Raw genomic sequence first — 12509 nt, forward strand, 5'->3', positions numbered from 1 at the left:
CACCACCAGAGGAGTCCAGAGGGATCCCAGCATTCCTTGGGAGCACTGTATATAAGCAGGCCACCCACGAGGTACCTGCACTCTGGAGTCTTATTAAGGAGCTAAGGTCACACTTGCTCATTGTTCACAGTACTCAGTTTCATCCTTTATTATGGGTGCATCAATTGGCGATGAGGTAACGAACAACCGCGCAAAAATGGAGAAGTTCCCAGAAGGGGATGATTGGGAGGCTTCCGTCGAGAGACTCGACCAATACTTTGTGGCCAACGAGCTGGAAGAGCTCGAGAATGCTGCCAAACGAAGGGCGATCCTCCTTACTGTCTGTGGGGCAACAACCTATGGCCTCATGAAGAATCGTCTAGCTCCAGTAAAACCAACAACTAAATCCTATGAAGAATTGTGTTCGCTGGTCCGGGAGCATCTAAATCCTAAGGAAAGTGTTTTGATGGCGAGGCATTGGTTCTATACGTGTCAACGATTGGAGGGCCAGGAAGTGGCGAGCTATGTTGCTGAACTAAGGCGCCTCGCAGGACATTGCAAATTTGAGGGATTTCTATAACAAATGGTGAGAGACTTTTTTGTACTGAGCATTGGCCTTGAGGTAATCCTTCGCAAACTGTTGACTGTTGAAACTCCGAATCTAAGCAAAGCCATAACCATAGCCCAGGCATTTATGTCCACCAGCGACAACACCAAACAGATTTCGCAGAGTAAAGAGGTTTCGGCCAGTGCACAAAGTAACATCATTTTCGAGCAGGCATATACATGGCAGAAAGTACACGCCGGCTGCTGCTGCACGACCTCAGATGACTCAAGAGTCCAGCATTAATCGTTAATTCGAGGCAGTTAACACCTTGTTGGTGTTGTGGAGGTGATCATCGGCCCCATCAATGCCGCTTCAAGCACTATGCGTGCAACGGCTGCAGAACAATGGGGCACCTCCAGTGAATGTGCAGGCGAGCTGCAAACCCTGCAAACCACCACGTTGCAGAGGAAGATCACGCTGAATTGGCGACTCGTACCGAGGAGGCAGAAGTGTACGGGGTACACACATTCACCACAAAATGTCCACCAATAATGTTGAAAGTTAAACTGAACGGAATTCCAGTATCGATGGAACTGGACACGGGTGCGAGTCAGTCCATAATCAATAAAAAGGCCTTCGGCAGGCTGTGGTGCAACAAGGCACACAGGCCCAAGCTCAGCCCCATTCACACCATCTAAGGACCTACACCAAAGAACTAATCCCTGTAATTGGCAGTGCAGAAGTCTCCTATGATGGAGCAGTACACGAACTCCCGCTGTGAATTGTGCCAGGGAATGGCCCCACACTGTTTGGCAGAAGCTGGCTGGGAAAAATCCGCTGGAACTGGGACGACATCCAAGCGCTTTTGTCCATCGACAACACCTCTTGTGCCCAGGTTTTGATCAGATTTCCATCGTTGTTTGAGCCAGACATTGGAAGCTTCTTGGGGGTGAAAGTGCAGATCCATTTGGTTCCCGTTACGCGACCCATCCACCACAAGGCACGGCCAGTACCATATATGATGCCTGTGAAAGTGGAAATTGAGCTGGACAGGCTGCAGTGAGAAGGCATCATTGCGCTAGTGGAATTCAATGAGTGGGCCAGCCCGATTGTCCCGGTACTTAAAGAGGACGGCACAGTAAGAATTTGTGGGGATTATAAATAACGATTAACCGTTTTTCGCTACAGGACCAGTACCCGCTACCCAAGGCAGACGACCTATTTGTGACCCTGGCTGGAGGGAAGACGTTCACCAAGTTGGACCTGACCTCGGCCTCCATGACGCAGGAGCTGGCGGAGTCTTCGAAAGGCCTCACCTGCATCAACACACACAAAGGTCTGTTCATCTATAACAGATGCCCGTTCGGGATTTGGTCAGCCGCGGCAATCTTCCAACGGAACATGGAGAGTCTGCTAAAGCCGGTTCCTCGCACCGTGGTTTTCCAGGATGACATACTGGTTACAGGTCGAGCACCACTGAGCACTTGAAGAATCTGGAAGAAGTTCTGAGTCGGTTGGATCGCTTAGGACTCAGGTTGAAACGCTCGAAGTGTGTTTTCCTGGCGCCGGAGGTCGAGTTCTTGGGAAGAACAATCGCAGCAGACGGCATCAGACCCATCGACGCCAAGACGGAGGCCAGCAAGAATGCGCTGAGACCACAGAATGTGACGGAGTTGCGGTCATTCCTGGGACTTCTTAACTATTTTGGTAATTTCCTACCTGGGTTAATCACCCTGCTGGAACCGCTACATGTGCTACTGCGCAAGGGAGACGACTGGGTCTGGGGTAATTCACAAGAGGCTGCTTTTGAGAAAGCCAGAAATCTGCTGCGTTCAAACAAACTGCTTGTCCTGTATAACCCGTGTCAACGATTAGTGCTAGCTTGCGATGCGTCATCATACGGGGTCAGGTGTGTGTTACAACAGGCTAACGAATCGGAGATTTTGCAACCGGTCGCTTATGCGTCCAGGAGTTTGTCCAAGGCCGAAGGGCCTACAGCATGATTGAAAAAGAGGCTCTCGTGTGCATTTATGGGGTAAAAAAATGCACCAGTACTTATTTGGCCTCAAGTTTGAGCTTGAAACTGACCACAAGCCGCTCATATCGCTGTTCTCTGAGAGCAAAGGGATTAACACCAATGCCTCTGCCCGCATCCAAAGATGGGCAGTCACGCTGTTGGCATACAACTATGTAATCCGCCACAGACCGGGCACAGAGAACTGCGCAGATGCTCTCAGTCGGCTACCATTGCCCACCACCGGGGTGGAAATGGCACAGCCTGCGGACTAGCTCATGGTAATGGAGGCATTCGAAAACGAAAAGTCACCCGTTACGGCTCGCCCAATCAGGACCTGGACCAGCCAGAATCCTTTGCTGTCCTTGGTAAAAAACTGTGTCCTCCATGGGAGCTGGTTCAGCGTCCCAGCGGAGATGCAGGAGGCGATTAAGCCGTTCCACAGGTGCAAAGATGAAATGTCCTTGCAGGCGGACTCCCTGTTGTGGGGTAATCACATGGTCTTGCCAGAGAAAGGCAGAGATACGCTCATTTGTGAGTTGCACAGCACCCACCCAGGCATTGTAATGATGAAAGCCATAGCCAGATCCCATGTGTGGTGACCCGGCATTGACTCAGATTTAGTCATTCGTGCGCCAGTGCAATACTTGCTCTCAGCTGAGTAATGCACCCAGAGAGGCACCGCTAAGTTTGTGGTCGTGGTCGAGGATCCACGTGGACTATGCGGGCCCATTTCAAGGCAAAATGTTCTTGGTTGTCATGGATGCTTATTCAAAATGGATTGAATGTGCAATAATGTCTGTAAGCACGTCCACGGCCACCATCGAAAGCCTATGGGCCATGTTTGCCATGCACAGTCTGCCAGATGTTCTAGTCAGTGACAATGGGCCGTGCTTCACCAGTGCTAACTTGAAGGAATTCATGACCCGCAATGGGATCAAGCACGTCACATCTGCCCCGTTCAGGCCCGCATCCAATGGCCAGGCAGAACGGGCAGTTCAGACCATCAAGCAAAGCTTGAAATGCATACGGAAGGCTCCTTGTAGACCCAACTGTCCCGAGTGCTGCTCAGCTACCGCACCAGACCCCACTCACTCACCGGGGTTCCCCAAACCGAGCTGCTCATGAAAAGGGTGCTCAAAACAAGGCTCTCTCTTGTTCACCCTGATCTCCATGATCACGTGGAGGGCATGCGGCATCAACAATGTATGTACCATGACCGTGCAAATTTGTCACGCGATATTGAGGTCAATGACCCTGTGTTTGTACTCAATTATGGACATGGTCCCTAATGGCTCGCTGGCACGGTCATAGCCAAAGAGGGGAGTAGGGTGTTTCAGGTCAAATTGGCCAATTTGGACTAACGTGCAGAAAACATTTGGACCAAATCAAATTGCGGTTCACCAACAGCTATGAACAACCCGAAGAAGACACCACCAACTTTGACCCTCCAACACACACACAACTGACATCATGGCTGACCACAAAGACGAACTCACCATCCCCAGCAGCCTGGCAAGGCCGGCTGCCCAGCAGCCCACATTTGTACCGAGACGATCGACAAGGGAGTGAAAAGCCCCAGATTGTCTCACCCTGTAAATAAGTGTACGATTAACTTTACGAGGGAGTGATGTTATGTATTTAACCCTTTTCAACCTGTATCACACCACCACCAGAGGGCCCACCTGTTGGAGTCCCAAGGGATCTCAGCATCCCTTGGGAGCATGGTATATAAGCAGGCCACCCACGAGGTACCTGCACTCTGGAGTCTTATTAAAGGAGCTAAGGTCACACTTGCTCATTGTTCATAGTACTCAGTTTCATCCTTTATTATGAGTGTATCAATAACCACTTAACTTGATCTCTGGATGTTACCGCCCCGGGATCCCCGATGTCCCGACAGCTTTTCCAAGTACTTACCTACTTTCGCAGCCATGGTGGCAAGGGGGCATTGCATGCTCAATGATATCACCACGTGGGTGGTGGCAGAGCGTGCAGCGGTACCTCTTGCTTCCGCCCCCACAACTAAATTTCCCGGGAGCCAAGGAACCCGATCCCCGCCGATGGTAAGCACTTAGTCGCCCATTAGTCGCCCCTCTCCAGCATTAACGGATAGCATTAGAACCACAATTTACCACCCTTATGTCTTTTTTCATTCACGCGTGCTTCTACAAGGTGCAACCACTGTGGTTTCAGCAGAGGTAGAGGAGGCTGCTCACATTCCTGTGGCGACTGCTTAGACGCCTTTGGCAGATGTCCTTTGGGTTTTGGAGCCTGTGAGGGCACCAAAGACTACTCCTCCTACAACTGAGCAAGGGCAGACTCATCCATTGGGATCCGAGGAAGCACATGGGGCTCTGACTAAGTGGGAGGCAATGGGGGAGAAGCGGGGGTGCTTTGAAAAGAGCCCCCACTTCCATGTTCCCTCTCACCCTCATCCCTCTCAAGGGCCACCTGCACTTCCCTGCTAGCATGGAGCTGGAGAGCACCTTGGTGAACATCAGTATGGCGATGAACGCCCAAGTGTACATTGATATCCCTCCTCAAGATGAGGTCAATGAATGTCTTCAATCTGTTGTTCACAGCAAGCATGTTCTCATGTGACTGGCACATTTGCTGCTCCATGCAGATGGCCATCCTTTCCATGGAGCAGCACATTGTCACCATCGTCTGCGAGATGGTGGTGCTCATGTTGGAGATGGACTTCTCCATTTGCTGTACAGTTGCACACATCGCAGCTGCAACAGCTGTCAGAGCCTCATGCAATTGTTGCCGCCCCTCCAAGATTACTCTTTTTTTACTTCGCAGCCCGTATTCAAACAACCTGACTCCAAGGTAAAGATTCCGGCCCATAACCCTCAGAATTAAGCCTTCTGTCTTACATTCTCCATGAAAGAGAATTGCTTCAGACCTTCTCAGGAAGTGTGCATTGTCGCGCATTATCTTTAGGTTAGGCTCATAAATTTTAGTGATCGAACAATATCTCTCCTTATTTACATTTACCTTAGGGTTGTTGACAGGTGCACGAATGCCAGGCAATGTTCGAGAGGCCCTGTACCTTGTGGAAGTTATCAAGTGGTAAAACTGTCCAACCTTGTCTTATGTCTCAGCAGCTGCGATGCTGCTACATGTTCCTTTTAGGTGCCTAGAAAGTCCTTGCAACAGAATTGTTGAGGGCAATGGTGATGTTCATTACCTCTGATAGTCATTGTAGGCGGTCCTTCAAATGAGGATGACTTGCTTCCACACAAATAGGGATGAGTTCGCAGATGTTTCAATAAAGGACCAGATATTCTAGTCCTGAACTCCAGGGGTGGAAGATGCCTGCGCGTGGATTTTTTTTAACATGTGGTGACCGTAGCACATCAGCCACCACACGGGCTTGACAGAGCTAGGCCTTTATCCAGTGTGTAAGGTTCTAAAATCCACGGCCGCATTTTATTGAAACACCCTAAGGACAAGAAAACTAACATGGGATCGTTCTATTCATTTTAAATGAACATTTTTGGCCACCAAACCCTCAGACCAGGCAGGCTGGGAAACGTGTGGGCAGATACAGATATTGTGGAGTCTGGCACTGGCCAATGGAGGAAAAGTGCATTCTGGCAGGTCAATCAGGGGTCGAGTTGGGCCTGAAGCGGGGAAATCCTCAACCAATAGGGACTACCCGGCCCAGTTTGAAAATATGACTCACCCCTAATGAATGTGGACCATCATCTACCTAATTAATATGGACAGTGGACAATCACTGCAGTAATGGCCCATTAAAGGGGAGGCCCAAACCAATTGACTCCCAGGACTGTAACAAAGGACCAGCAGACTTTTAGGCACCAATGTGCACTGAAACAATACCCCTGTCCTCACACCTATCTGTACCTGTGACATCTTCTGATTAAATATTCAAAGCTATCTCCCTGCCCAAACTTACACAATGGACCACCAACTGAGTTTTTGCGCGAAAAGGCCAGAACTAAATTGGTTATAGGACCTACAGAACCACCGGGAGTGTAGAAGCAGCAGGGTGTGGAAGCAGTTGGAGAGCTTGGAGCTTGCAGCTGGTAGCTTGCAGCTTGTATCCAGAAAGAGCTCTCTCTCCCTCTCGCTCTCACTCCACCAGAGGAAGAAGCAGCAGTTCCGCAGATGAAGCCACCGAGACTGAAAACCAGCAGGCAGTGGCAGTGACTTCCCACAGCTGAGCTGAGCAAGGAAACCAACCAGAGGTTGGAGGTTGGAGTCAGCTTTTGGGAGTGGAGTCAGCTTTTCACAGGGCCCTCGCTCTGGGGAAGGTGTGCTTAACTCCAGCAGCTTTTTGCTTAGGAGCCAACCGAAATGCAAAGAGAAGAAACCAACGCAACATCGAGGAGGAACCGACCAACAACGTAAAACCCACCTCAGAGGGACCCCGAGCTGAAATAAGTGCCCCCAGAACTCCGGAGATGATAGGATTGTGCGTATAGCCCAAACCTCCTCACAGACTCAATTTAGGATAGGAATTGGTAAGAAGGGTGAAAGTGGGAGGTGTGGTTGTGTGTGAGTGAAATGTTTTAACCTCTTATTTTCCCCTTCCCTGTTGCGAGATTTTTCGTGCGTTGAGTGAGATTGTGCCATTACTGCTATTTATGACCTCTTCCTATTTACTATTCTAAATAAACAACATTAGCAATTTTATACACTTACCCACTGTGTCTGGTGCCTCATCACTCACCCATCCTCATAAGTCGCATGTACAGAACCCCAGGGGAGTGTGGATTCGAACCCATACCCCAAGCTCCCCTTACAAGTGTCAAGAGTTAACCAGGACGACTGGAGACCTGCTCTGCTGCACGGACCTAGTGCGCACACATTTCGCAGTGTGGGCTGGCCCATGCTGCCCCTGGGCCCTCGGCTCTTCTGGGCCCCCTGTGCTCGCTGACCTGCATTGGCTCCTGGTTAAGCAGTGCCTTGATTTCAAAATTCTCATCCTGGTTTTCAAAGCCCTTTCCTATCTCTAATCTCCTCCAGCCCCACAATCCTCCCCGCCGCACCCCAACCCCACCCCATGGAGTTGTCTGCGCTCCTCTAATTCGGCCCTCTTGAGCATCCCTGATTTTAAATCGCTCAACCGTTGGTGGCCATGTCTTCTGTTACCTAGGCCTTGAGCTCTGGAATTCCCTGCCTAAACCTTTCTGCCTCTTTGCCTCCCTTTCCTTCTTCAAGACACTCCTTAAAACTTACCTCTTCGACCAAGCTTTTAGTCACATGCCTTAATTTCTCATAATACTCCTGTGAAGTGCCTTGGGATGCTTCACTACATTAAAGGCGCTATATAAATACAAGTTGTTGTTGGTTTAATAATGGTGTCCAGTCCTCCACCTGTGAGTAACCAGAGATGAAAATGACTTAAAAACTATACTGAACCATTTAATAATTTCATTAGTGTACACTAGTTGGTTTTAGTAAAATTAAATATATTTTGATATGAAACGAAATGTTTACATCTTGCCTACTAGTGTCTGTACACCCAAGAAAATGAATGCAATTTGAAAAGCCTTCCTGAACTAGTGCAATCGGTGGAAACTCACAAATTGACTTGAAGGTGTGGCATGTTTTATGCGCGGTGCCTGAACTGTTTAAAAGATTGCAGACAACACAAACTTTTAAAATTCCTTTTAAAATTCCTCGATGTTTTGCACTGGTACTTTCGATTCCGCCAAATTGCGCAGATACAACTCGTGGAAACTCTACTGATCGTGCAAAGAGGTGTTGCTTCCACTTTAGTTGTGTTTATCTTCAGAATTCTTTTTTATTTTCAGATGTACACCATATATAAACGCCACGCTCAGTATTTGTTCAATGAAGGAAGACATGCTGTTCACCTGCAGCGCCATCTGCTATTCTGATAGGTTCAGATTGGTTCGGTTCTATAAAACATTGCAGAAGCCCGTTCTATAAAACAGACTGTAGGGGGCACAATTCGACAAAAGTAGCCAACAGATCAATACTGTACTTGCTCCCCAGAGAGGCATGTCAAATATCAAACTTAAGTACAATGTTACCATAAAACATTTGAATCTATTATTACCCTACATATGGTGATTCCATTAAAGTTGTAAGCACTTTATGCAAACGGAAAAGAGGAACTTCGGTCAAAAGGATAAGGGAGTTCCTGTAACTGAAGACTGTTTCCTTCATTTCTTTAGACAGGAGATCATCAAGCCAGTAAAACCAAAGCAAGTAGATCCTGACATCTACTACTTTACCTTATTGAAAGATAATGTGCTGGATTTTGCTGTAGAAACAACAGTTCTCACCGTTATTTTCGTGGAAATCGGGCAGCAACTTAATAACTGCACATGCGCAGTTAAATGCAGAAATCAGGAAGTTGCTGTCCGAGATGCCCTGCTCCTCCAAAAGCTTTCCAAAAATGGCATCTTGCTGTCTGACTCACTATTGAAATACATTGAACTGAGTGAAGTTGCTGTACTTGCCTCAGATACGGACTAAACGCGCCAGAAAGTTAGGGCTTGTCCATTCCAGTCTAAGTACCCTTTTAACGGTCTTAATTACTGCCAACCAACTTTTCTGGCACTGAAAATTAACTTTTACAACTGTGCAGACTCAATCCTTCAGATTTTAATTATTGGGAGATTTAAAAGAGAGCAAATAATTTTTTATATTGTCTTTTATCTCATCTTTCCCTCTTTTTATTTTGCTTGGTGTATGTGATTTGACATTAAATTCCATATTCCAACTTACACGTCCTAGTTCTGATTTTTTAATCTGATTGGTTGAGATACACAGTTGCTTGCCCTGTTTACACTCTGTAGAATGGGCTGCAATTTTTGGCTCTCAAGTTCCTGTGCAAAACCCCATAGATATGTCTTCACTTTGACAATCAGAGCACTGGGCAGAAATCACATTGAGTCAACACCCGCCTCGATGCTTTGTTTTAATTAAACTGTCGAATTCCTGTGGATATGTGCAAGTATAATGAACAGCTGGCACCGTTCATTCACCCCTGACCTCAAAATCCACTTCCATCATTACCTATGTAATCTCAGTTGATGGGGTGGGTGCGTCTCATGCATGCAGTCACAACCATATTTGTACCTATCTCAGTCAGGTAGGAAGTTATGTCATCTGTCCAATCTGCATTAGAAAGCACTCTCCAGTGACCTTTCAGGAACAGTCTCATGAATACTGCTTCAGTCAGTAAAAGAACCAACCACAGCTCCACGAATCCACTAAAAATAGTGTCACCTTCAGTACAGCCAGAAGATATTCTAACAGATTTTCTGTGGGAACCACTGCCATTGCAGGTTTTGGCTGGGAGACTCTCATTTACGACCATTTTAAAGAAACAATTTAACTTATGTAATCAGAGCTGGGAGATAAAGTCTCATCAAAAGTATCCCCTTCTGCATGATCATGCCTATAGACTAGTTCTATTCATTCAGCAGCTTACACTAAATTAATGTTCAAATTCTTCAATCTACAACAGCTTGTTGTCAATCAGATTTTATGGTTAAGTAATGATACTCATGGAAATGATCTGAGCAAAAGCTATCATGAGTTGTCACTGTTCTGCAATTTTTGTTATCATCGATTAAAGAATTCTACTAGTTTTAATCAGACTATTGGATTAGGATGTTAATTATTACAATTGAAATAGCTGGCATGATTCTCACCAGTTTTCTTTTACACTGATATCTCGATTTCAATTTGTTTTTAAGCACATTTCTGATAAACCACACCCAGTCACTCCCATTGTGTGAAATTTCAGATATCAAAGCTAAGCAATGTTCCCCAATTCGTTTTTTTTTAAATACCTTTAACATAATAAATGCAGTCAACTCTCTATCCAGTTTGCATATCTGAAGTGCAGATCATTGATTCTTCTTGCAGATCTTCATAGATCATGTGACAAAGCCTCCGTGCTAAGTCTGATCAGAAACTCGTCCTCCATCATGCTAATGTAGCAGACTCAGTTCTGGTTGATCCAAAATCTAAGGTTAACTTTTTCTGCATGTCATGCTCTCTCCTGAGCCATCTACTGCCAAATTACTAAATGCCTGACAATGACTGCTGCTCACAGCCTGCGGAGCTGAAAACTCCTCTGTACCAGCTAGTTCTGTAGTGATACTTTAAAATCTTTGTGAACTAACAGCAGTTATGAACGAGTGTTTAGGACTCACTTTTAGATTTTATTCTCTCCCTCTTGTAATTCTGCACGAGTTTCTAATGCTTGGCCTTTAACATGGCATGAATTGGCAGCTTGGCACAGTTGAAAACACTCTTGCCCATGAATCAGAAGGTTCTGGATTCAAGTCCACCGACACCAAAGGAGTGCTACATTGTCAGAGATGCTGTCTTTCAGACAAAATGTTAAATCAATGTCTGTCTGCTTAGGTGGAGTACAAAATCCGAAAAGAAGGGAATTCTGGAATATTCTGGAAATAGTGGTGAACCAAGGGCCTTGTGAGAATAGAAACATAAAGAAATTAATATTAGTAAATAAATAGTACTGGAGAAATTAATGAGACTAAAAGCCAACAAATCCCCTGGACCTGATGGCCTACATCCTAGGGTTTTAAAAGAGGTGGCTATAGAGATTGGCTTTGATCTCCAAGAATTTCCCAGATTCTAAAATGGTCCCTGCGGACTGGAAGCTAGCAATTGTACCCCTGCTATTCAACAAAAGAGGGTGAGAGAAACAGAGAACTATCGACCAGTTTGTCGGAGATCAGTAGTAGGGAAAATTCCAGAATCTGTTAACAAGTCACTTAGAATATCAACTGGGAATGGTGGCATGGAGGTTATCTTACTGGACTAGTAAGCCAGAGGTCCGGACTAATGGCCTGCAGACACAAGTTGAAATGCCACTATATCAGCTGAATTTAAATTCAGTTAATTAAATAAATCTGGATTAAAAAAACTAGTATCAGCAATGTTTACTATGGGCTCAATTTTGGCCAGGCGTTGCTCCATTTTTTTTGGAGCAACTTGATTTTTCTGGAGTATCTTAAAAATCCCCATTTTGCATATTCAATTTGCACCGGTTAGTTACGATTTTTTTTAGTTTAGTTTTTTTTCTCAAGCGAGGGCATGACCAGCCACCTATGCCAGTTTTGGCCATTTAGGCCACTTTGGCCAGCTAATAGTTACTCCAAATCTACTTCGGCCAGCGTATGTGGCCACTTCAGAAAACCCTTGCAGAAAGTTAAAAAATCAGCACAGGTAGGTACATCGGAGGCCATTCGGCCTGGGATAGGGGCGGGAAGGGAAGTGGAGAGGACCTGCACCTAAAGCACCAAGACTTACAAAGCACTAAACAAAATATAAAAAGTAATAAGCATTCAATAACAAATAAAAAATAGAACTTATTCCTACCTCCATCTGAAAACTTGGCCAGGGAAGGCAGCGGGCCAGCCGGTGCGGGAGGCCACTCGGCCTGGGATAGGTGCAGGATGAAAATGAACCGGGAGACCATTCGGCCAGGGATAGGGATAGGAACGATTGAATTACCGACAGCAGAGCACACACAGCGGCTGCAGGAAGCAAAATCACCAGACAGTCTACAACAGGCTGCAGCAAGCAAACAAAGAGGTTGGGGGGAGGACGGGGCAGCGGGGAGGGAGAGAGAGGGCGAGAGGTCACAAGACTCAAGGGGGGTGAGGAGAGAGTAGAGGGAGGTCACAAGACTCAAGGGGGGGGAGGAGGAGAAAAGACCTTTGGGTGCGGTCCATATACATACCTTGGGGGGGGAGAGAGAGAGAGAGAACTGCGAACCTGTGCTGTGCTGCCTGCTTTCCTGCCATTTTGACCTTCTTTGAAAGTTTAACTTTAACTATGGGGGCAATAATATCAATGCTATATTTTTTGCGAGCGTTCTGCATCATTGTGCTACATAGGAGACAATTGATTAGAGCTCGTCACATCAGGAACATCAGAGCCCATAGGCTGCTGGGCAGGAGGCCTTACCCACCTCGG

The sequence above is a fragment of the Pristiophorus japonicus genome, chromosome 5 (genome assembly GCF_044704955.1).
Source record: "Pristiophorus japonicus isolate sPriJap1 chromosome 5, sPriJap1.hap1, whole genome shotgun sequence".
In the NCBI taxonomy this organism is placed as follows: Eukaryota; Metazoa; Chordata; class Chondrichthyes; family Pristiophoridae; genus Pristiophorus; species Pristiophorus japonicus.